This window comes from Etheostoma cragini, chromosome 1 (genome assembly GCF_013103735.1).
Source record: "Etheostoma cragini isolate CJK2018 chromosome 1, CSU_Ecrag_1.0, whole genome shotgun sequence".
NCBI lineage: Eukaryota > Metazoa > Chordata > Actinopteri > Perciformes > Percidae > Etheostoma > Etheostoma cragini.
The window spans coordinates 19,589,556-19,611,663 of record NC_048407.1 but is presented as its reverse complement, the minus strand read 5'-3'; the positions used below and the strand labels follow the sequence as shown (position 1 = coordinate 19,611,663).

Here is a 22,108-nt window from a genome sequence, read left to right as displayed (position 1 = left end):
TTTTCATATGGGAGCCACGCTCATTTTTTCTTGTCAGCAGAAGGTAATTTGCTCTATTGTGATTCAGTCCTAAAACTTGGTGTCGAGGTGTCTCATAAGTCGCTACCTCCCCTCTGTCTCCTCGGCTCCCTCACAGCCCCCCTACCTTACCCACAATATGGAAAAACCAAAGGAAGCCCCCCCAACCCCCATCCTATGTGCACCCAACTGCACCCCCACACCCTGTCCCTTCTTTCCACGCCAAGCCCAACATAGTTGTATCTGAGGCGGGCTGCTAAATTAGATAAGCGGGGCTGTGGTGCAGCCCCCCTGATTAATAAAAGATGCAGTGCTCCCGGGGGATGGCCCCTCTGAGGGCCGAGCAGAACCTACCTACAGACAATGGAGTTTGCTGGCACACAATGAACAGGAAATGGAGAGAATGAACCAATCATGGAAATATAACATTTAAAGCAAATCTATTCTGTTACCCCCTGTAACATTATGCATGCATTATAATAGATAATAACTAATGTTGGGAGTGAAATAAGTTCAAAAATATTTATATATTCATTTATTTAGGAAGCATATCCTGCTATTGACATATGTTGGATAGAACTGCCGATTTCCTGCTGTTATGACATTTGCAAGTCCTTCAGCAGAACTATTGCAAATACATGGTCAGTTTCATTCCTGCCCCTAACAGTGCACATTTAAGATATTAGAAATCATTATTCTGCCATTGTTAGAGGAGCTTAAACTACCAAAATATGAACATCATATGGTTTCTGACACTGCTTTGTGTACTGATTATATTGCTCTGATTATGAGAATAAATAGAGAATATTGACAATTAGAGAAAATAGTGATTGGAAGTATGGTTAATTATTACTTTAAGGAGAAACCAAGAGCAAGATACTTATTTGTTGCCATTATCATACTTTTTTTCCAAAATTACATTTATTTATTTTCATCACTTAAGGTAAACATAAAACATATCACAACCCATTAACCCCCATCCCATCACAACATCAACAACAACTACTAACAATTACTTTTTAGATTCATTGGAACTGCAAACATGGCCAAGTGCCTGCCGCAGCATGTATGGGATTGTTAACAAAGCTTAACATTCATTTAATTTAAATAATTCATGCTCATATTTAACCAAAAAGTGGGAGGCTGAAAGTCAACAATTTCAACTACTAAAGTTTGATTTTGGTAATGTTGGAAAGCGTTTAAAGCTTGTGCTTTTAACCAATCTCTTTCTGTATAAGAGTTACCTATTGAAATGCTGCTGAAATCAAACATAACATGGCAAACATTCTTTTGAGTATGATTCATTGTGAATAGTCAAGCTAACATCTGTACATATAACGGATAAAGCTTTTGTGGTTTTAGCTTAATATCGTTGATCCTCAAAAATATGGCTTTGATTGGCACATCTAAAAGAGATAAAATAATTTCCTAAATCGAGAAGTGTTCCCAAAATATATTTTCTTCATATGTGTGCCTACTTTTGTGGGAGAGTGTGCAAAAAGGCTAACAATCAGTTTTCACATTCACAGCATCACATCATGTCATTTCTGTCCTACATCAGATCCATTCACATTCGTCACCTAATGGCTTTGTTACCGGGAGGATATTATCCCTCTCACTACTCATGTTTATAAGACAGCCAGCAGTGATCCAGTTGCCTATGGAGACCACTGAAATCAAGGCTGTATAATCATCTGGCTTTCCTTTCAAAATGTGCTCTGTAAATAGTGCAACCTGTTCATTTTGGTACTCGCATAATAAAACTGAGGCATTCACTGAAACCTGCTTACCCAACATGGACGGACAGGTTTACTAGTCGATCGCAGAACTATATCAGCACCGAACAATCGACATGAATCCATTTTCACACAGCCTTAATATGTGCACATGTGCACTCATGCAGCCACACGATTTTAGCAGACATGTTTCTCATCTGCTCCATGTTGGTGGTGTGTGATTGCTGCATGGATCATGAATACTAGAGCATTTATCTTTAAATAACCTCCACCCCTGTCGCTTCTGAACAATAGCGAGACACTTCTAATTTTCTGCAAGATAATGGTAGTCATATTGAGATGAAAAAGGTCAAGGGTTGGCTTGTGAGGTTTTGATTGGTTCGGAGCCTCACATTGCCCCTAGAGATAAAATGGAAAGTGATATTTCATTTATAGCACCACCCTTCCAGACTGCGTCGCAATTTAAGGTAATAGTTCCACGAGGAGGCCGAGTTCTGCAATGATTAGAGTGCATCTACCAGTCAAACACACTAACAGAAAAATGGCTGCTCTGATGTCTTGTATTGGCAATTTTTAGCTGTTTTTTTATGATCAAAGGCATGTGCCTTGTGCTGTATAGTTTTTAACAGGCTGTTTTTACTATGTAGTTTTTAAAATTTTCTCCCACCCCCACCAACCAGCAAAGATTGATGGGTGTTGTTTATGAATATGTATAAGATATGCATATGCAGTTGAACCTGCCTTTGACCTTATCTGCTCACACGTATTCAGTGATTTACTGCTGTAACCCTGCATTGTAGTGTTTAGAATAATAAAAAGAAGTAGATACTGTAAGTCAAGATACTCCTATCATTGCACTGATTCTCAATACTCAAGCCTCAATATATGTTTATTCAAAATCGGCAGTACTTAATTCTCTACGTGCTCCTATGGAGATGTGGGGTGATGTCGCTGAGGTCGATTGGATGAACCTACGCTGACTTAGATTTTTTGTTGAGTGTAATATTTAATTCATGCTTTGACTAATATGGTTAGAATATCACCACTCCCTGGTAAGTGAATGTATTGAAGACCAAACTCTAGCTGACACATGTGAGATTGACCATAGTTCCTGGTATCTGAGTGACAGCCCAGAGGATGCATGTAATCATAAAACCAAAGCACCCCACATTGCTAAAACCCTTACATGCCAAATAATAAATCAATGGATCTCTAATCACACAACTTCTGTTTGTTACTACAGGTGCCCCTGACACCTAAAACAAATGCATGACATAACTTGCATATTCATATCATTTGTTTTATTATGTTTATTCCCAAAAGCATGATGAATGTCTTGAATCTTGAATCTTGAACCAACAACAGTAGAGAAACTAGCATTTGGCTGACATTGTTTTGTTATGTTTTACCCTTCTTGGTAGCTTTTGCATAATCTCTTTGGCCTCGTTTCTACATGTTTTTTTAATTTTTTATTTCAGCCTTAGGGCCAAATGCATCACTTGTTATGCAGTGACCCAAACCGCATTTCCCAAAGAGCAGTCAAGCCAGTGGGAGTGGCCTGAGCTTGTTGTGGAAGCTGCCCTTTAAGGTCACTACAATGGTCATGTGATAGGCCAGCGGAGCCCCCTGGGCCATATGACAAACCGAGCTGCCACACTGAGGTGTGTGTCAGGGGTGTGTTTCCACAAAGCATTCTATAAAAGTGTAACTGGGCTGTATTTGCCCTTTCCTCCTGCTATGCTTTCAGCCAACAGGCCCCTGAAGATCTCTTAAAAAGTGCTGATCCACAGAGGAGGACTGGTGCTCTTGTAATCCTTCTAGCTCTGCTCCACCTCCCTCTTCCGATCCCAACCCTCTGTACCTCCTGCTTTCTCTCTCACATTCCCTCACTGTCTCCTGCTGATGCATTGCGCTGATGTAAGCGACAAGGTGATGGGATGAAGGGGCTTGTTTGGGCCCCAAGCTAATTACCACACATTAGAGCATGACTAAATAAATCTTAAGTGCTGCTAATTGCTTGGCACTGAAAACAATAACTGTAGTACTTGCCCAGAGGCTCTGGGGTAGTGATGGGCTGGGGCACTGGGGACCATGGGCCTTGGCACTGGGCCAACAGAAGACACTAGCACCATCAGTCAACTCCCTCACCCCCTCTGCCTTCATGTTAAAGTCACACACCACTTGGCACTCCCACTACATGCTCCATATGCCCCACACGCACCACAACCACCACCCAGTCCCCAACACACTCCCTGCAGCCCTCACCAGCAAAGAATAAGCCATACATGACAGGCATAGACAAGCGCAGTCTGTCTGTAGAGCCATCGTACATCACTGCATTAATAAACATGAATTAGTAATGACACAATTAGATGGTGTTGTTCTGACATTTACTAGTACAATAAGGGTGTTCTCTTTACAACCCCCTTTGGCCTGCACTGGAGCGCCATCAGACCCCAGACCTTTACTTGTGAGACCTGGAAGGGGTTGAGATGTCCCATTTTAACCCATCTAAGGGATCATATTAAGATTAGTTATTTATTTTATAATTTCTTCTCCAAAATATCAATATCGGTAATAGCCTAAAACAAAATCCTGTGTTGGTCCAGCTTTATTCTGTATTTATGTAGGTATGTATGTATCTACATGTGTATGTAAAATATATGTGTCTTTTTCCTTCTCAGGTTGCATTCTGTTTTGTTTGAAGAGACATTTAATCAGCCTGTGCTGCCTACCAGATCTCGTGTGGCCCAAAGGTATGTGTATTACAGATGTCCCACCAGCCCTAACACACTCAATAGGGAATCACAGAGCTTTTCACTCTGCCACAGCATTCAACAAAGATGGTTGCCGTACACTGCAGACAACATTATGTGACAGCGTTTCCAACTAGTCTTCATTATTATGATCTCTTTGTAGATCTCTTTCTAGAGGAGTTGGTAAATGTGAATTTCTATGCTCTACAAAGAGATTTGGGCAGTATAGGCACTGCACATCATAATGTTTAATGTCTGATCTGAAGAAAGTTGATATCTATAGATAGAACATTTTCAGTTTGTTCCTTTTCATCACAGTCATGGATATACATATTTTTTTTAAATATTCCTTAATCAATTGAATTAAACAAACAGTATAGTTTAAGGAGTAGCTGTGCTTTTGTGCACAGTGTTTATTTAGTTTGCAATGGTGCTAGCTGACTGATGCACAATATGAGTTATCATCAGAGGAATTATATGCCTTATAATATGCCTTTTAATCAAAACTCATTAGCATAAACTCACACAGACACACATTAACCTAAAAAAAGTATGCACATTTACAATGCAAATTGTTCAAAGCCCTCATCAATTCTTTTGTTTCAGATTTAGCTCTTTCTTTTTTCCCAGTTTTAATTGTTTTTTGTATCTTGAAGTTTCATTTTCCAGAAAGTGACAGGGGTGAAAAGGGATGTGATCTAAGTGTCACATTTATCCTCTAGCCACTTTCTGATGCTCCTTTCTCTCCCCTGAACCACTGGCTTCTCATTTGCACTGCCACTCTTCTGCAGTGTTTTACTGCTTTCCCAGGGGACTCATGCGCTTTTGTTAGCTTTTCTGTGAACACACACAGCCTAATTGGTTGATTAGTTCAGGTTGACTGGCCTTTTAATTGAATTGTAATTTAGATTTGATGTGTCTAATGAAGATCCTAATTTATGGTTTGGCACTCATCCAAGGGTTTGTTTTTGAGAGCAGGAATTAAACAAAAAGGATGAAAGGAAACAAGAAAATGATTTAGTGTCTTAGTGCTGCTTTGATAGCACATTAATTAAATCTTTGTGTAAGGTGATAACACTTCAGTTAGTTTATCTCCCTGAAATTAAGTGATATAGACAATAGTAAGGCACTGTTATTAGTAAAAACCATTGAGAGTTTAGTGTAAGTGTTTAAATCCATGAAGTCTTTTGGTTATTTAACGGGCCAAAATGATAGGCCTATTTCTCTATACCTTTAAATGCTATGACTATGTATACTGGCTGTAAATTTTACCCAAAGAGCAACAGATATCAATCCCAATTCAAGATATCAGCATACTATTAACCAAAAATGATTAAGAGCATGGCTGAGAATACTGGCAGCCATATTCCGCTTTTACACTATGTTACACTGTGAGTCATTTGCTTGAATTTATCGAGACTTTGGCTTAGTTCATTTTCAACACAATCTGTTAAGGCACAGAGCAGGTATTGCAGGTAGTGCGCAATTACTAAGCGTTATTTATACTGCCATGGGTTTTTCTTTTAAAAGAGATTAACAAAATTATAGCCCCTCCTTTCACAGTTAAGACAGCTTTTTAGCCAACTTACTCTGTCCTAGAAACACCATCAGCGTAGTTATAAAGGATCCTCTAAAAAAAATGTAATTCCTTTGTGTGTTTGCTTAGAAAACATTGCATTTGACCTATATTTGAGTCCATGTTGGATCAGGGTTTTGTAAATCTGGATCAGATGTCAGATCTATGTGACCAGGGGCATATCACAACATTCAAGAATCTGCATTCTCTATGGGTCCCTCTATGCATCCACCTCTATTCATTTATTCTATCTCCTCCCATAAGGGCCCTGTTTACTCAGTCTACGTTTCCACCCCAGTCTTACGTCCCTGCCTGTGACCACTGGCCATACTTGTATTTTTCTCCTGTCTAGCAACTCTAACCATTCTTGAGCAAAAAAAATAGACTTTTGCGACTGATAACCGTAAGGTAGTTTAACAGTCATAGACAATGAGAAAAGTGTATATGATATTATGCGCTGCACTCACACAACAATCTGTGTGTACGATCAACTTTAATACAAGCAAGCTTATACTATGATGTTTATCTTCCTCTCTTCATTTAAACACCAATTGAGTGTTAATGTAATGTAAATTGTAATGTATCTGGTCTACACTTGTATTTGTGTTTAGCTAAATAGAAGTAAATAACTCTAAGTCAAGAGCTGCATGCCAATTCCATAATATATAATATTTACATGAAGTTTTGAATGTTTTGAATACACTAAAAATGCATATATTCCTACATGATACATTCTTAATTTGCCTGATTGTCTTGAGTGTGGTGTGTGGACGGTTGTGAGAGAGAACAAAAACAGAGATTAAATCAATGGAACAGTTAAACCTTCGGAAAACATTTTGTGTCCTTTTTGTTTTACTCCTAATTTGAAAATAGCAGTGAAGTACCAAAATCACAGTTTAATGTAATGAAGTCTGTTGGAGACAATCTTGTAACATTTCCTGTCATTAGTTTCTTGTATTATAACTGTCACAACAGTATACTGTGAAACATACACACTGCATTGTTATTGTGTTAGTATGCAGTGTGTATCTGGGGCACAACCAAGGATATGTACCGCCACACACCAATTGCATTGTGTACTGCATAATTATGTGTAATTAGATTTACAGTTTATTTTACAGAACTGTATGTATGTGCTTTTTGTCCTTGGTACACAATGTTCATTCTTTTAATTGAATTGCATGTTCCCAGAGGATTAAACCTGTAGATTGTAGGCCTTTTTCTTTGAGCAGCAGAGCTCAAGTGCAAAGTGAGTTTATGAGCACCAGGGTACTCTCCCACACTTTAGAGGAATATACCTTCCCTTAAATCCACAATTATGCACAAGGCAGTCACATTAAAAGTCGATCAATGGAAACTTGATTTCTCTTTAGCATTGGGGAAATGATCCCAGAAGCCTTTTGACTCCACCTCCAGTGCAGCCCAGCTTGGGGCCTTGAATTGAAGTGGTCCAGTTGTCTGTACTGTTAAATTCCAGCAAAATTCAAAATAAAATAAAAATTAAATCCAATCCAATGAATTGTCAAAAAAAAATCCCAAAGCTAGCTTTATCCACACCAGTTCAAAACAGCAAAACTTTGATATTTTCCACAGTTGCACTACCATAATGCAGTCCTTTTCATCTTAAAGGGGAAATCAGTGTTGGAATATACATCCAACTTTCTCTTGATCAGAAATGTTCCCTTTGCTTCCTCCATTCATCTTTGTATCCAGGATGCAGGCTATTTCTTTCATTCTTTGATTTTCTCAGGAATTCCCAGTTATGTGCTGGGCCTTCTCTGTCCCATGTTGTCACCAAGGCGAACTGCAGATCTTTCAGACTCCAGCTTCTTCTGTTCAGGGGGAGTTTTTCTTCTTGACAAAACATAAAAAATTAAATATAATAAATAAAGCAGGATAATTGTTTTTTTTTGTCTGTACAGTACTGTATATCTAAATCACCTACCATCCACATCCCCCTCCTCCCTTTACCTTCCCTTTGAACCTCATGCAATCATGCACACTTATGCACATGCAACAATGTACCTGGCAGTGCTACATAGCAGGCCAAAGTAGTGCAGGCATTAGCAACCTCAGGTGTGGGAATCACGCCCTTTCTTGCACACATACACATTTCTTTGCACTATTTCTCCATCTGTCACTTACCCGCATACTTAAAGCAGTAGTCATTAGTCGCTCTCACCCTCTCTCTCTTAATGAGAAAGCAATTACCATAGATTTCTCCCCAATCCCAGTGGCCTGGCAGCATTGTCCGAAAACCTGCCTCCCCACCTGCCTTCAGCTCTGCGTCTGCTTCTCTCTCAGATTTGCTTCTCTTCCCTTGTACCTCTTCTCCCTTTCACTGTGGCTGCAGACTCTCTCTCTTTCTCCATCCTCTCTGCAGCCTTTCTCTTTCGCTCCTCCCATCTCTGAGCTCTAGGCTGCTCTGGGTTTTAGACGGATCACTCTCACAATGGTTGATCAATACAGGTATTGATCCACTGGCAAAATGTTTATAAAATCTTTCTGGGCAGCTGCAGTGCAGTGGGGAGGGGAGGCGGGGCGATTAGAGGGCCAGCATGCCATGCCATTCGCCTATGAGAGAGCAAGCACAAACCTGATTGGCTGTGTGTCTACCCGCCTTGCCAGGAAGAGGGCTGGCATAGTCTGTGTTTCTTTGTTATTGTTGCTTGGTATACCACAGCCCTCCCTGGCTTACGCCGGTAAACTTCCCAGTCCACCGAAGCAGCGGCAGTATAACCTTCTCGCTGCTCGGTGTTGCCTGCTTGTCAAGCCGTGTCGCCCGCTCCCTCTCCTTTAACATCAGCCAAGAAATTAATTTGCATAAATTAGCAAACTGCAGGCAATCCCAGTCTAATGATCTACTGTCGTTTCATTCCCCTTTTCTCCCCTTGTCTTAGCGGGAAAACTCTTTCTCCTTGATGCCGCCCTGGCGCTTGCCTACCACATGTCCACATGCCCACTATGGCAAATGTGTTGGCTCAGAAACCTTGCCCCTGTTTCACTCACAAACAGACCAACACACATACACACACCACGGATCCCAGCATGAACGAATATAGGGACGCTCATAAACTGGCAATGTGTGTAGAGAAACACATATCCACAGCATGTCCCTGTTGTGCCGTCATAAGGGAACAGGGAGCAGTCTGGGGACAGTCCTTTTCCCTGGCTCTCAGCCTTGTCTCCCTCTTCACTCTCACACTTTGAAGCTCACTGTAAATGAAGTGCTTCAGCTCTAGTCTTTGTTTTTCTATTGTAGGGATCATTAGCAACATTAGCGGCAGCACACCAGCCATAGCACGCACGCTGTTGCTCCACTTGGGAATGCTAGAGGATACAGCTACAGTACTCAAATACTGGAACAAAACCGCAGTACAACTAGATAGCAGATTTAAGTGACAGGGTTTATCAAAGGCTTTGTAAACCAGGGAGGGGCTCTTGCTAATGTCTTGTTGAGTGATGATATATGAGATGTTTCATTACACAGAAGATAATTGCAGCGTGGAGCGCAGTGTGGTGTAACTTTTTCCAGAGTCACAACTCTAGTTGAACCAGACTAACATCTGTCATCCATAAGGCAAGGCAGCCTCTGTGACCCAGAGTCAACCTCAACCCTGTGGGGTGTGTCGCTGTGTCTGTCCTCCTCCTTTTCTGGCACCTACTGTAGACCCAGACCCCCAGATACCGGCCCAAACCACAACCATTTCTTATTAAAGCACCGTGTTAAGCTAATTACGGGAGATGATCCATATGACAGTAGCTGTCTCAGTGTTGCACTCTTGTAATTAGCTACATTAGTTGCTTCTTCTGCTTGGCACATGGTGGAAAGGTCCTCCTGGATTTTCTTAGGCCTCATCCAGCTGACTAAACCTGGGTTGCAGGAATATGATCGGCACACATGTACACAGACAGACAGACAGACATGTGTAGGAAGTGTCACTCACACATACGCTAAAGCGTGGCAATTACTCTAACACATCCAGAAGTGGCCACAGCCCATTCATTACCATAACATGTAATGAAGTTTTATCCCTCATCATGTTGTCTGTGGTTGGGGAGTGGTGTGTGGCTGTTATCCTCCACTACTCCAGATGTCTTCCAGGCTGTCTCTCTTTTTTTTTTTGCTGCACTAGACTGAAGACATGACATTCAGTACCCCACCTTTAGGCATTTCCCACTTTTTCATCTCTGCTTTTATCCCCTTGTAAATTTATTTTGAACCCATCCATTGTTGTTTCTTGTCTCCTCCTTTATCCCATTTTTCCCCTTCTGTTTTTTGTCCACCTACCCTCCCATCTCTAAGAGAGTGTGTTATTTATTTCATCTGAATGCAGGGGCTCTTTGCGGCATGCTTCTCACAGTAATCAATTTGAACTCAAACAGCATAACCAAACAAAGCGCTGTACTCATTTCAGCATGGGCATATCTCCCTCCTGCTCCTTCATTGGAAGACATTTTGTTCTCACTCTGATGCCATTATGTCAATCACCACAGACATGTGGTGATGTGTGAATGCAGCCGCTAAATGAGTCATGGCAAGCAATGACCATTAGAGACTAGAGAGTTTACATCTGTTAATGTATATGCCAGTTTTGTTGCATATGATTGTGATCTTTCACAAATGGAAGTTCAATCACATTGCAAATTATTTGGTTCTTACCAAGATAAATAAAAACTTAAATTTAGAAGTGATTTATCTTATTTATTTATCTTGTTTTAAGATTTCTTCTTATTGTAAGTGTACAATGTATTTACACTATAATCCTAAATTCTGAAGTGAAATTATATTGATACATGGACAGATAATTTCACTTTTTTTGAGTACCTTTTCCCTGAGATTTAGTGTTTTTATCTTGTTTTAAGACACCGTTTTGCAGTGCAGTTTTTACTCTGTGGCTTTTAGGACACACAAGTGTTTTCAGCATGTGGTTTTTTCCTTTTCATTCAGCATTTTCAGAAACTCCTTGTCCTTATTGGGGGACAACATAGAGTGTAGGCAAGAAGCAAGTTTCTCCACTGCTGTATGAATGAGAAAGACTCGGCCGGCTCTCATCCTTTTCTCTGCCAACCATCCGCTTTGTACAGCAGTTGAGACCGCTGGATTGGCCTCTTCCCTTGCTCTGCTTTTATTGATTTCAGCCAGACATAGAGAAAGACAGAAAGAAAGGGCCTTTTCAGGAAGAAGTTAAACGGTCAAGTAGCAGGTGGAGGGTGGCTTTCACCACTTTATTGACGAGGTGGAAAAATGTCACTATTATGGAGGCCCTTACAGCAGATAGCGAGCTGATTGGATGAGTGCCCCCGGGTCAGAGTGGAGCACGTTTCCCCTGCAGCCAAACAAGAGCAAATAAAAGTGCAGAGGAATCCGCTTGAACTAGAGGTGAGGTTTCTCTCTACTAGGCCTTTCTGTAGGCAACATTTCTCTGGGTCTATGAGGCAAAGTGCTTGGAACTTGAACCAAGTTCTGATCTCTGGTGTACTTCTTTCCTCTGATCTCTCTTCTCAAAGCCTTCTGGGTTTGCATTTTATAGCTCTATAGGGACTTCCATGTTATATATATTACACAAACTCATGATACATACAGATGTTGAACTAGTGCTACACTGCTATAGAAATGGGTAAGAGATGAAGAAATTGATAATGCATGTACTAAGACCATGGCGGTGGTGATCACGCAGATCAGACAAAGACACGTTGCACATACAGCCATTTCAAAGATGCCAAGGCAGGCAGAATTTTGACATGTATTAGTGGTGTCTCCACACTTTGGTCCACAGATTTAGAATATTTAACAATGTATTTGTGATTGAAAGTACACAAGGATAACACCAGGCTTACTGTATCATAAGAAATTGGGCAGGTGTCACTTTGTGATCGCCCCTGAAGTCAGAGGAAAAAGTTTATTGATGTGGAAAATGAAAGGGAAAAGCAATATACGATGTTTGCAAAAAGTGGCTGGGGGTACAGCATTGGATCTGACTTGTGAGACTGTAAATGGTCCCTGACAGAGATAAGGTTGGGTATGGCTGAGGTTTCAAAGCCACTCTCAGGCCTTGCCTTCTGACGTCAATCAGTCTAATTAGCCCGGCATATCATCTGGCTGCCCCTGCTAGCAGCACAAGACAGACCTCTGGAAAGGTCAGAATGCCACAACAGAGACAGAGCAGTGCTTAATCAGAGGTGAAATGGTTTCTTTTCTAAATTGATTCCAGTTTGAATCAGACAAGAGTGTCTTGTGTTGAGCCACTTTAAGACTTAATGGAACGGTGGCAGGCGCTTTTAGGAGGGCTTTTAAAACAAGACATTAACAAACAAAAACTGCTCTGGTGACATCTGGACCAGGGCCCAAAGAGCAATGGGCCATATGAAAGATCTGTCTGTCTGCCTCTATCTTAATCTCTTTCTGGTTTCTTTTCTCTGTTTTCCTCTCACTATGTATCTCTTTATCTCCCACTCTGCATGAGAAACAGTACACATTCACATATATCTACGCACAAACGAACTGAGAAAATTCATGCAAACTCTGCAGGACACGTTGTCCATCTACATAGTAAAAACAATTGCAAAATCACTTATAAAATGTTGACACAAAACAGTACGAAATAAATATTTTGTCTTCTCTCTCACAAAGTAAACTAAGTACCATTAACACTGGACCCCTGAGGCGTTATATCATTTTACACCCTCTTTAAAACTCTTTTTACAACAGGCTTGTCACAGCCATGTATACATAGAAGAAAACATCTGCGCTTGCCTACACACGCACACACACACGCACACGCACACACCCATACACACACACACACACACACACACACATGCACACACACACACACACACACACACACACACACACACATCTGCACACTGCATGTTCACCAACTCCCTTATGCTGAATGCATAATATATGTAATGAAATAATGTTTCCAGTGGGGATGGTTGTGGCTGGGGGATGGAGATGTGAAGTGAATATCAATGTGGCTCCCCCCAGACTCCTTGGTTCAATTGCTGTGATAGTGGGGGGTAAATGAATCTGTGGGAGTGGGAGAAGCTTTATCCCTTTGCCCAAAGCTACTATGAAGAGTCCACACAGATAGAGGAGGGGGTTCTTCACTGGCCCACTCAGTCACTATCAACTTAAGATTTATGCATTCTAACTGATGGTGTGTCCTTTGTTGTCCCCTTCCTCCCATGTCCAAGCTGTTGCTGAATGGTTGAATTCTGTCTTCTATTCTGAAGAGCAACTACTGGCTCCTAACTGCAAATGCTGACTGTATACGATACTTTTAATTAAAATGAAAATCTAAAGCATGATGCATTTGTGGCATGTAGACAGACACACAAGCCAGTGACATACAGTACAACATACCCTTCAGATGGAGGCTGGTCCTACTATACCAAAGGCACTAGCTACGTGAGTTCAAGCTGCTCTGAACCACAGCTTCTCCAGGAAATCTCAATGAAAATCAACGGAGAGACAAATTACATTTCCCCCTGTGCTCACCTTGACTGACTCAAGTGAGCTCATCTGTTCCATCTTGTCAGAGTGGAGATGCTGTGTCTCTGTCAGCCGGGGCTTTGATGTTTTAAACATTACCATTAATAATGTTTTCAGCATCAGCATTAATTGCTTTGCTACTGTGTCCTGCTCGATTCATCCTAAGCTGAACCATGCATAAATCAAAACTAACTACCTTTGTCTTGAAATTTTGAGGTCAGGAATTTTGGATGAGACCAAACTTGAGTGTGGCCAAGTAGAGAGAGAGAGAGAGTGTGTGTGTGTGTGTGTGTGTGTGTGTGTGTGTGTGTGTGTGTGTGTGTGTGTGTGTGTGTGTGTGTGTGTGTGTGTGTGTGTGTGCGCGTGCTCGTGTGTGTGTGTTTGTGAACATATGTTGCACAAAGACAGTGCAAGCATGCATGTGTGAGTTTGTGTAAAGAATGTAGAGGTTTAGGGTTCTTTTTCATGACTCCCATATTAGTGTAATGATGAAATTTGAGCAAAAGATGCTGCATAATCTAGAATGCATGAATTTTTGCCCACATAACTGGAATGCCATTCAGACATGGTGACACTCTCTTTTTTAATTTCTTTTACAGAAAAAGTTGAAATATTGGAGCTGTCACTGAGTTAGCTTTGGGATGTCGTTCAATGCAGGATGTGGTAACTTTTGAAGTAGTTTGGATTAGACGCTAGAGAAGTATTTTTGTGACTTCCAGATGTTCCGTTATCTATAATTCCCAGCTGTGTTCTGAGAGGTTAAATGAGCTGGAAAGTTTCTGTCCAAGTTCTGTTATACTCATCAAACTCAGGGAAATGTAATTAGTTCCTTTTTTGAGATCACATAGCCTAGCAACTAACTCCTAAATAAACAATAAAAAAAATGGCCTTTCTTTTTCATTTAGCCACACCTCTTATCTGCCAAGCACCTCCTATTGAGTGGCTTTGGCCCTACCCAGTCTATGGGGCCCCGCAATGTGAAGACAGGGTGAGGAATGTGTGAAGCATCCAAGGAAACATGAACTGCGATTTTCCCACAAGTATGAAAAAAACAGAGGCCATGGCTGTGGAATCTTTCTGACGCAATCAGCTAGTGGGATGGCTGCTGTACAGTTGGGATTTGGACAGGGGCTCAGGTCAGGGTGTTGTTAAAGCTCTAGTCTTAGGACTTAAAGATCTAAGCTGGACCTCGGTGGGTTAGGAATCTGCTGACAAGGGTCAAACCTGATGAGCAAAACTGGATGGAAAGATAGCAGGAGCTGCTGGATCACCCCATTTGGGAGCACTCTATAGTTCCTACTATTTCATTTTTAACAGGCATCTGTGGGGCAGCCTATTAATTGTTTGTTGGCCAAACCATCATTAAAAAAGCAGACAGTAGGGTGGCTTTTACAGTGATATGAGAGGGAGCAGAGAGCTGAAACAGGAGAGAAGCATCACTGAAGAGGCCCCAAGAGGCCCTGTTAGATTCCCAGATGATTACCACGCTACCGTTGCCTCTGTAATTCTTCAAACATTAAGACACACGGTTGAAAGAAATTCCCAAACACAAAAACAGAGCAAACTTCAATGAGTGACTCTCTTTCTTTCCTGATCTAATTATCGCTGCCCCCATAATCGCTGTTATATTCATCATAGTGCTCAGTATTTATAGGGTCTGTTTTCATCATAGTAATAATGTCACTCTGGAATTCCCATGCAGAGCAAAAGAGAAAGAGGCATACATCATAGAGTATATAGAGGAAGCAGCTGGAAATAGGGAGGGCTGCTTCTTGCATCCAGATATCATTTGATGTTACGGAGGCCACAACAACAGGACTTATCCTCTCCCTCCTTGCAAATGCCCCCTTGTTTTGTCTGGACTTTCCCCTGCTTCTCCACTGTAGAGACTCCAGATGAACTGGGTTCAGCTCGGCGCTTACCTCAGATCCTTGACTGGGTCCAGGAGCTGCTTCAGAGCGGGCCTCACTTTCATAGGATCTTTGGAATTTGGAAACCTCACATTAGGCAATTTTCTTTCTTTTTTATTGGCTTTTTACTGTATAAACAGTCTTTCTTTTCTTTCTTTCTTTCTTTCTTTCTTTCTTATTTGACTTTTTACTGTATTAACAGCATTTCAGTCTTTTTGTTTGTCTTTCTGTCTTTCCACCTCTACACCACACAGCTCTTCAAGTCTGCATCCAGCTTACTCTGCTCTCATGTTCCCTCTCTCACCTCTCCATCTCTCCCTACCCCCCTCCACCGCCAACCCACCCCTATTCTAAGGAAGCCCACTGCCTCCAATACTCTGCCCCCACCATGTTGCTCCCAGTATTCGGGTATATATTTAACACCCACATGTGAGGCCTGGTGAAAGTGCCTGGGGAATGGAAAGGAAAACAAGCATGCCCTCTCTCCCGGCCCTTTAGTGCTAGTCTGCTATAAATACCTCCGGGTGGCGCGCCAGTTCCAGCACCAGTGGCATGGGAACCTCTCTCCCTCCTCTGGTCCATTGCTTGACCACTCAAGTCCAGTCTGGGAAGGCTTAAGCAGACAAGCTGGCCTAAAGGGTGGGTGCATGAGTAGGTGTGTGCAATGTGGGTGGTGTAGGGAAAAAGTATGGAGGACTGTGTATGGAAGTGGTGGTCTTTCTGTGTGTTTTGTCTGTCTCTGAGGAGCATCCCTGTGTCGGCACCCTTTATGTCATCTCCCTTTTCAAAAGACTTCATGTATACTGCATTTATTCTGTTTGCCTTATGAAGATTGTATGAATATGTGCTTTTCAAACTGTTAAAAAAAGAGATCCTCTTTTCTTCACTGCGATGAAGCGTTTGTTATGTTACTCCCCCAAAAATTGATTTAGACTTTTCAAAGGTTTGTTCTTCACAGTGCTGTCTCCCTGTGTCGATGCACGACAGGCTCAGCTCATATTTTCAGAATTTGAGGTAATAGTTTTAAACTGACAGACTAAACATCTCTCTCCCTGGCTGTTCCACTTCCACAGAGTAAATAGTTTCATTTGCACAGACATACGCACACACGCAGGCAGGCACGCACACACACACACAGGAAGGCAGGCAGGCAGGCGCGTACGCACGCACACAAACTGGGTGACTGACTTTTTCTAATGATTGTTTTTGGTTTGTGGGGGTTCAGAATATTTTTTTGGGTCGTAAATTAAAAGATATTAGGACTAAGGACACTTTTTTTTTGCCTCCGTTCATTTGAAATATTTTGTACAGTAGATGCAAGGCAGGACATTGTTTTGGCCTTTTTATGGATTTAGTTATCAATATATATCACTAAGGATTTTTGTGAATAGATTGTGTCAGCTAAAAAAAGACATACTCTACATCAAAGCTTTTTTTTAGTCATTTAACATACTTAGTCTACAGATTAAATGTCTCTGTTGTTCCTTTTCCCCCTCACACCTCTTTGCATTCTCCCCATGTCTCTTTTTCTCTCCCTCTCCTTTCCTCTCTCCCACCCCTACAAGGCTCACTTGTTATTTTTTTGTACAAGGTCCTGTAATTAAGTTTGACATAAGCACAGGGATTAAATATGCGGTTGAGGAGGGAGAGAAAGGAGCTCTGTTACAATCTCAAGGCCAGCTGTAAAATGGAACCAGATTGCGACACTTGGAGTTTAAAAGTTTGGGAAAGATGCCGAGACTGGAGCTGTGCTGTACCGACAGCAAGATCTGAGTCTTTCTCCAGCTTTAGAGCAGCCATAAGTGTCTCCAGCAAAAAGGTTAATATTAAAACTTCTTAGGCAGAAGACTAACACTTAGTCCGATCCAATAATCATTTCTTTTTCAGCTAAGAGACTGGAAACTTTTCCAACCAAACATTAACCATTGTCTGTCAACCAGATGACTGTTAACCTAACCACAGCCAAAACCTCTGCTGCCAAATGTTAACTTGTTAACTGCACATTTACAATCCATGAGAATAATTGTTTTTAAAGACAGCTATCGGTAATTTGTCTGCCAGTTTATACGTAGTTATCGAACCTGATTCAAATCTGGCGGCAACTTCAGAACAGAAGTAAGAAGCATGGTTTTTTAAACATGTTTACAGGTAACCAAACTAATCTTTTAAGTAAAGACAAAAAGAGAAATCCCACCCATAGCATCCTACTGAAGGTAAGAATGGTAACTGTAAACCATGCAGCAGGCTATCACTCAATCACTGACACCAAATATAGAAATATAGGCTAAGATCAGCCCCCAGTGCACCCAGCGTGTCGATAGGATTTTCTTCTGTTCCGAACTCTGAGAGGTCTCACATGGAACTTTGCATTCTTAAATAACTCTGGCAAAATGCTTTAATCTTAATGAGTCTGAACAGCAAATCTCTCATCTGCAGCAAAAAGGATTAGGAATGCAGAAAAAAGACTGCCGTTCCACTTTGATGAATTGTGTTTAGAAAATCCCTGGGCATGAAGTTCCCTCAATGAACAAAGCGTTAGGCGAGAACGGATGCTTTTAAACAACACAACTTATCTGAGAAAAACAGAACATGCATTTAAGTGGAAATACAAAAGCAGAGCAGATTCGACTCCTCTGAAAATGATAAAAGTGACTAACTCTTTTCCTCAATCCACTTAGCTACTTCTTTTAGAATCAAACCTGGAGTAGCTTTGCACAAATTACGTGCATTGTGTTTGCAGTGCTTCATCAGTGGCTTGTTTATTTATTCTGCAGGATGCGTTCTGCCATTGTTAAGCATAAATAAATGAATTCATAATTTTGCCTCTTGGTAGAAGTTCTTGAAATGGGTGATGCAGTGATGAAGAAGGGAGTTGATGAACAGAGACAGTTCACTGCCAAGAAATTTTGATTCCAAAACAACAGAAACTCTGCTCTTTTGAGTGTAGCTTTTCTCACCGTTTACAGAAGACCTTTTTTTTTATTTACCAAGTGTGGAAATGTATTTAGTTAAGTACGTTATTATGCAGAGGTGTTTATTTGTATTTGCTTAATACATTATTGATAATATGTTAATGTAATCCAAATCATAGCAGTTCAGCATTTACTTGATTAATTATTACTCTGTGCTGTAATTTCCCCAAACAGTCTCTCTGAGTGGTAGGGGTTAGAGCAGTAAGCCTCTGGCTAGTTCAGACTGCTCAAACTACAAAGAGCGTTACTGCACTGGGACCTGCTCTTGGTTCTCCCTTTCCAACCCCCCCCCTACCTCCCCAAATGCTCCGAGGCCTTAAGAAAACTACTCTGGCTCAATCTTCACTGTATTTATTTTACCTTTCGTTCCAAGTCAGCGCTCCTCTTTGTTTCCTGTAATGGACGTTAAGAGGAGATATTGCTGATGCAGGCCAGACATACGATCCATATTAATGAGAAAACACGGTTGAGCCAGATATACAACCTCCTAAAATAAATGAGAATATCACCAGGGTGTGATTTTTTAATAAACAAACATAATTGTCTTCCTGCTCAGCACAAGTGTCTGTGTTGCAAAGACATCAATGTTGTGTGTGGGTAGAGTAGTGATAAATATTGCCAAGCACTTGACCTATATTGATCCCCCAGTAGGATGTATACCCACTCCACTATGTTGAGCCTAAACATCTGGTCACCAGAGTGCTCCTTTGAATGACAGATAACATCTGGGAAGTCTGCTGCTATCACAGGAAACAATGTTCCTATCTCCCCCTCTCCGCCCCTCTATCTCTCTTCACTCTCTCCCCCTTGTCCCTCTTTCCCCATGTCCTGATCATAAGCACATCCTTCTCATTGATTTACCATTAACCCCTTCTAGACTGTGAGTATCTTCCCTCCCAGACACACAGACACTAATAGCCGTAGTGATGCCATAATGGCATCACTATGGCTGCCAGTTCTCATCAGTCTGCCCAGGTCGGCAGGCTGGTCCAGTTCATCTCCAACTGTCTGCTGCATACTCTTCCTGTGTTCTTTTTTGGGCTCTTCCCTGTATTTTTAGTACTTCCGTCCTTCCTTTCTCCCTAACTTTGTTTCTTTATTTTTTTGAACTCACTCTTTCCCTCTTTTATTTCCTTCTTAAACATTCTTGTCTTCGTTATTCTCTGTGAACCTCATCTTCCTTTTCCTCTCAGTTACCTGTTACTGTAATGTTCACCTGGCATTTAGCATCAGGTCACAGATATAGAGCCACAGTAAAGTATTACTTTCACAATACTCTGACGATACTTGTGTGTGTGTGTGTGTGTGTGTGTGTGTGTGTGTGTGTGTGTGTGTGTGAGCGTGTGTACGTCTGTACCTATGTGTCAATATCTTACTATATGAGCTTGCAGGTATTTGCAGGAGTCTGAGATGAACTGTGTTCTACAAATGTAGTTACATCAAAATAGCAGTGCAACTTTAGCTTCAATTACTATGAACACAACTTTTGAAAAATAATCGCAAGTGCTATTACAAAAAAATATTAAACTTTTATGTTTGGGTGGCTGTGTTAATGTGTGCATATGTGTAGATTTCTTTCATTTTCATGTTGAACAGACGCGTAAAAATATATACTTACATAAAAGGATGCCATCATATCTGTTTTGCTATGTCTTTCCTCCCTCACTTTGGCAACTGCTTTGGCGGCAGAGATGAACTAAATGTGTGTTTGTTAGGTTGTGTTTGTGAGCCACAATAGAGGCAAGTTAGAAAAAGCCCTTCATTTAAGCATGGCGTGCCTCCATCAGTCCTAGTCTCTGATGTACAAAGAGCCCAGAGGAAGGAGCTTCACAGCTGTTTGTAAACTATGAGAACAGGAAAGGTCAACAAAGTAATGCAGTGCGTTTTTTGTAACGCATTTTCATCTCTCTCTTTTCCATAGTGAGAAAGCAGGGCTGCACCCTGCCTCAGTAGTACTGGTGCATTTAAATTACTGTTCTTGCCTGGAGAATAATGGTGAAAGCATAACCCCATTGTATTCTTTGATAAACTCTGGACAAGGCATGGTATAAGCTGAGGAAGAGGCGCGGTTTAAGGGCACAATTGCCTTGCAAATTTACCATGGCAAAGTTTTTCAGAGAGACAGAGAGAGAGAAAGAGGGGAGAAGAAGGGTATATGTTGAATTGAGGGTTGTGGGAGAAAGACAAGGAAGAGGGAGATGGAGAATCCAGCATGTGGGTCCCTGTGTTGCAGGGACATGTGTTATCTCTGGGTGCAGAGGTCTTTGTTTGCAGGGCAGAGAGGTAAAGATTTCCTCTCCATGTCAGCGTCTTTCTTTAGGGCTCAGCACAGCGGGGACAATAGCAAACTAATCCACTACTGAATCAGGATTAATATTCAAGCTGCAAATATTAATTCACAGCCAAAAGGAGGAAATGCAGAATATGTCAAAAATGCTCAAACAAATAAAGAACAAAAAAGCCCAGGATCCTTGACCAAAAATTCCATCCCGAGACTTTCACATGAGTGCATTATTTTTACGGGGTCCTACAGTCTCGTCTCAGCATTCTGTTTGATTTCTGTATTAATCTTCATAATGATTATCTATAGAAAAGCGAGAGCTGGGGGAAGCCAAAGAGCTGTGTGTTGTTTTTGGCTATTCTCCTCACTAAGCTCTGGATTTAAGATCTGGATTTGAATATTTATGATAGAAAATAATAGAGGTTATAAAAATAAGTCCTTGCAGAGCTGGGCTGTAAGTTATAGGGGTAAGCAATGCCTCTAACATCAAAGAAGCCTGGAGTTGGCCAGTAGTTTGATTCCTGTAAAAGCCTACAGCTTTTCAGCCTGGCCCAATAGAAGGTGTGGCTCTTCTGAACACATATGATCCAAAAGTGTCACTCACTATCAGAGTGGTCACGTGTTCCCCAAATTTTGTAAAACATAAGCTATTTAGTTCAATTAAGTTTTGTCTCCCTCAAAAACAAGAGAAAATAAATCTGCCATCAGGGTGAGATCGTTTGACTTGTTTCAAATATAGTTGCACTTGTTTTGAGATTGAATCAAGTGACAGTATTTGTAACTGACAGGTGGATTACTCCTCTAGTTTCAACATCATGTCACTTGATCCTAGAAAATGTTTTAAGTATGCTGGTTTGCATTTGAAACAAGTGACACTTTGCCTCCTGTTTGACAGCTTTTTATTTTTCATACAATACTTAGATGTTAAGACGTATGACGATGATATTTTAGAGAACTTGGGAAATGAAATGCTCTCTCTGCTGTTCTCCTCTTGAGTGTCTCAGTAGTGGGGCAGAGCGACCTGTCCCAACAACATGAGGAGTTAACACGGGCTTTCAGGGGCCACGTCTGACGCTGTTGTGTGAAACATAAAATGTTTGATACACACTGACTGTTTGCTAGTAACACTGTACTAATAGTCTGTTGCTGTCAAATTTGTTTTATAATAAACTGAGGCGTTTGATATTTTACCTACCAGTCTCAAGTAGTTTTTGTGTCCTACATGAGAAAAAAAAAAAGGAAATAGAACAACGTTTTTAGACTGGATTAGTACTTTATTATTGTCCAAACAAGCATGCGTGTGCTTCCACAACACACTACTTTCAGCACACACACATACACACACACGCACACGCACA

General features: G+C 41.2%; 2 long non-coding RNA genes across 3 annotated transcripts in view; one reads left to right on the top strand and one right to left on the bottom strand.

Annotated features, from left to right (window-relative positions):
* Positions 1-22,108, top strand: part of LOC117948884 — a 40,314-nt gene that overhangs the window by 12,966 nt on the left and 5,240 nt on the right. The window contains exon 2 of the long non-coding RNA XR_004657583.1: positions 4,439-4,510. This is a non-coding gene — a long non-coding RNA (uncharacterized LOC117948884). The remainder of the gene's footprint in view (positions 1-4,438; positions 4,511-22,108) is intronic.
* On the bottom strand, positions 6,970-8,589 carry LOC117948877. Of its 2 annotated transcripts, none has more exons than XR_004657580.1 (2): positions 8,232-8,589; positions 6,970-7,940 (listed from the first exon to the last, which is right to left on the bottom strand). It is a non-coding gene; the product is annotated as an uncharacterized LOC117948877 (long non-coding RNA). The 2 variants fall into 2 exon arrangements; XR_004657581.1 differs by having other exon boundaries at positions 8,298-8,589.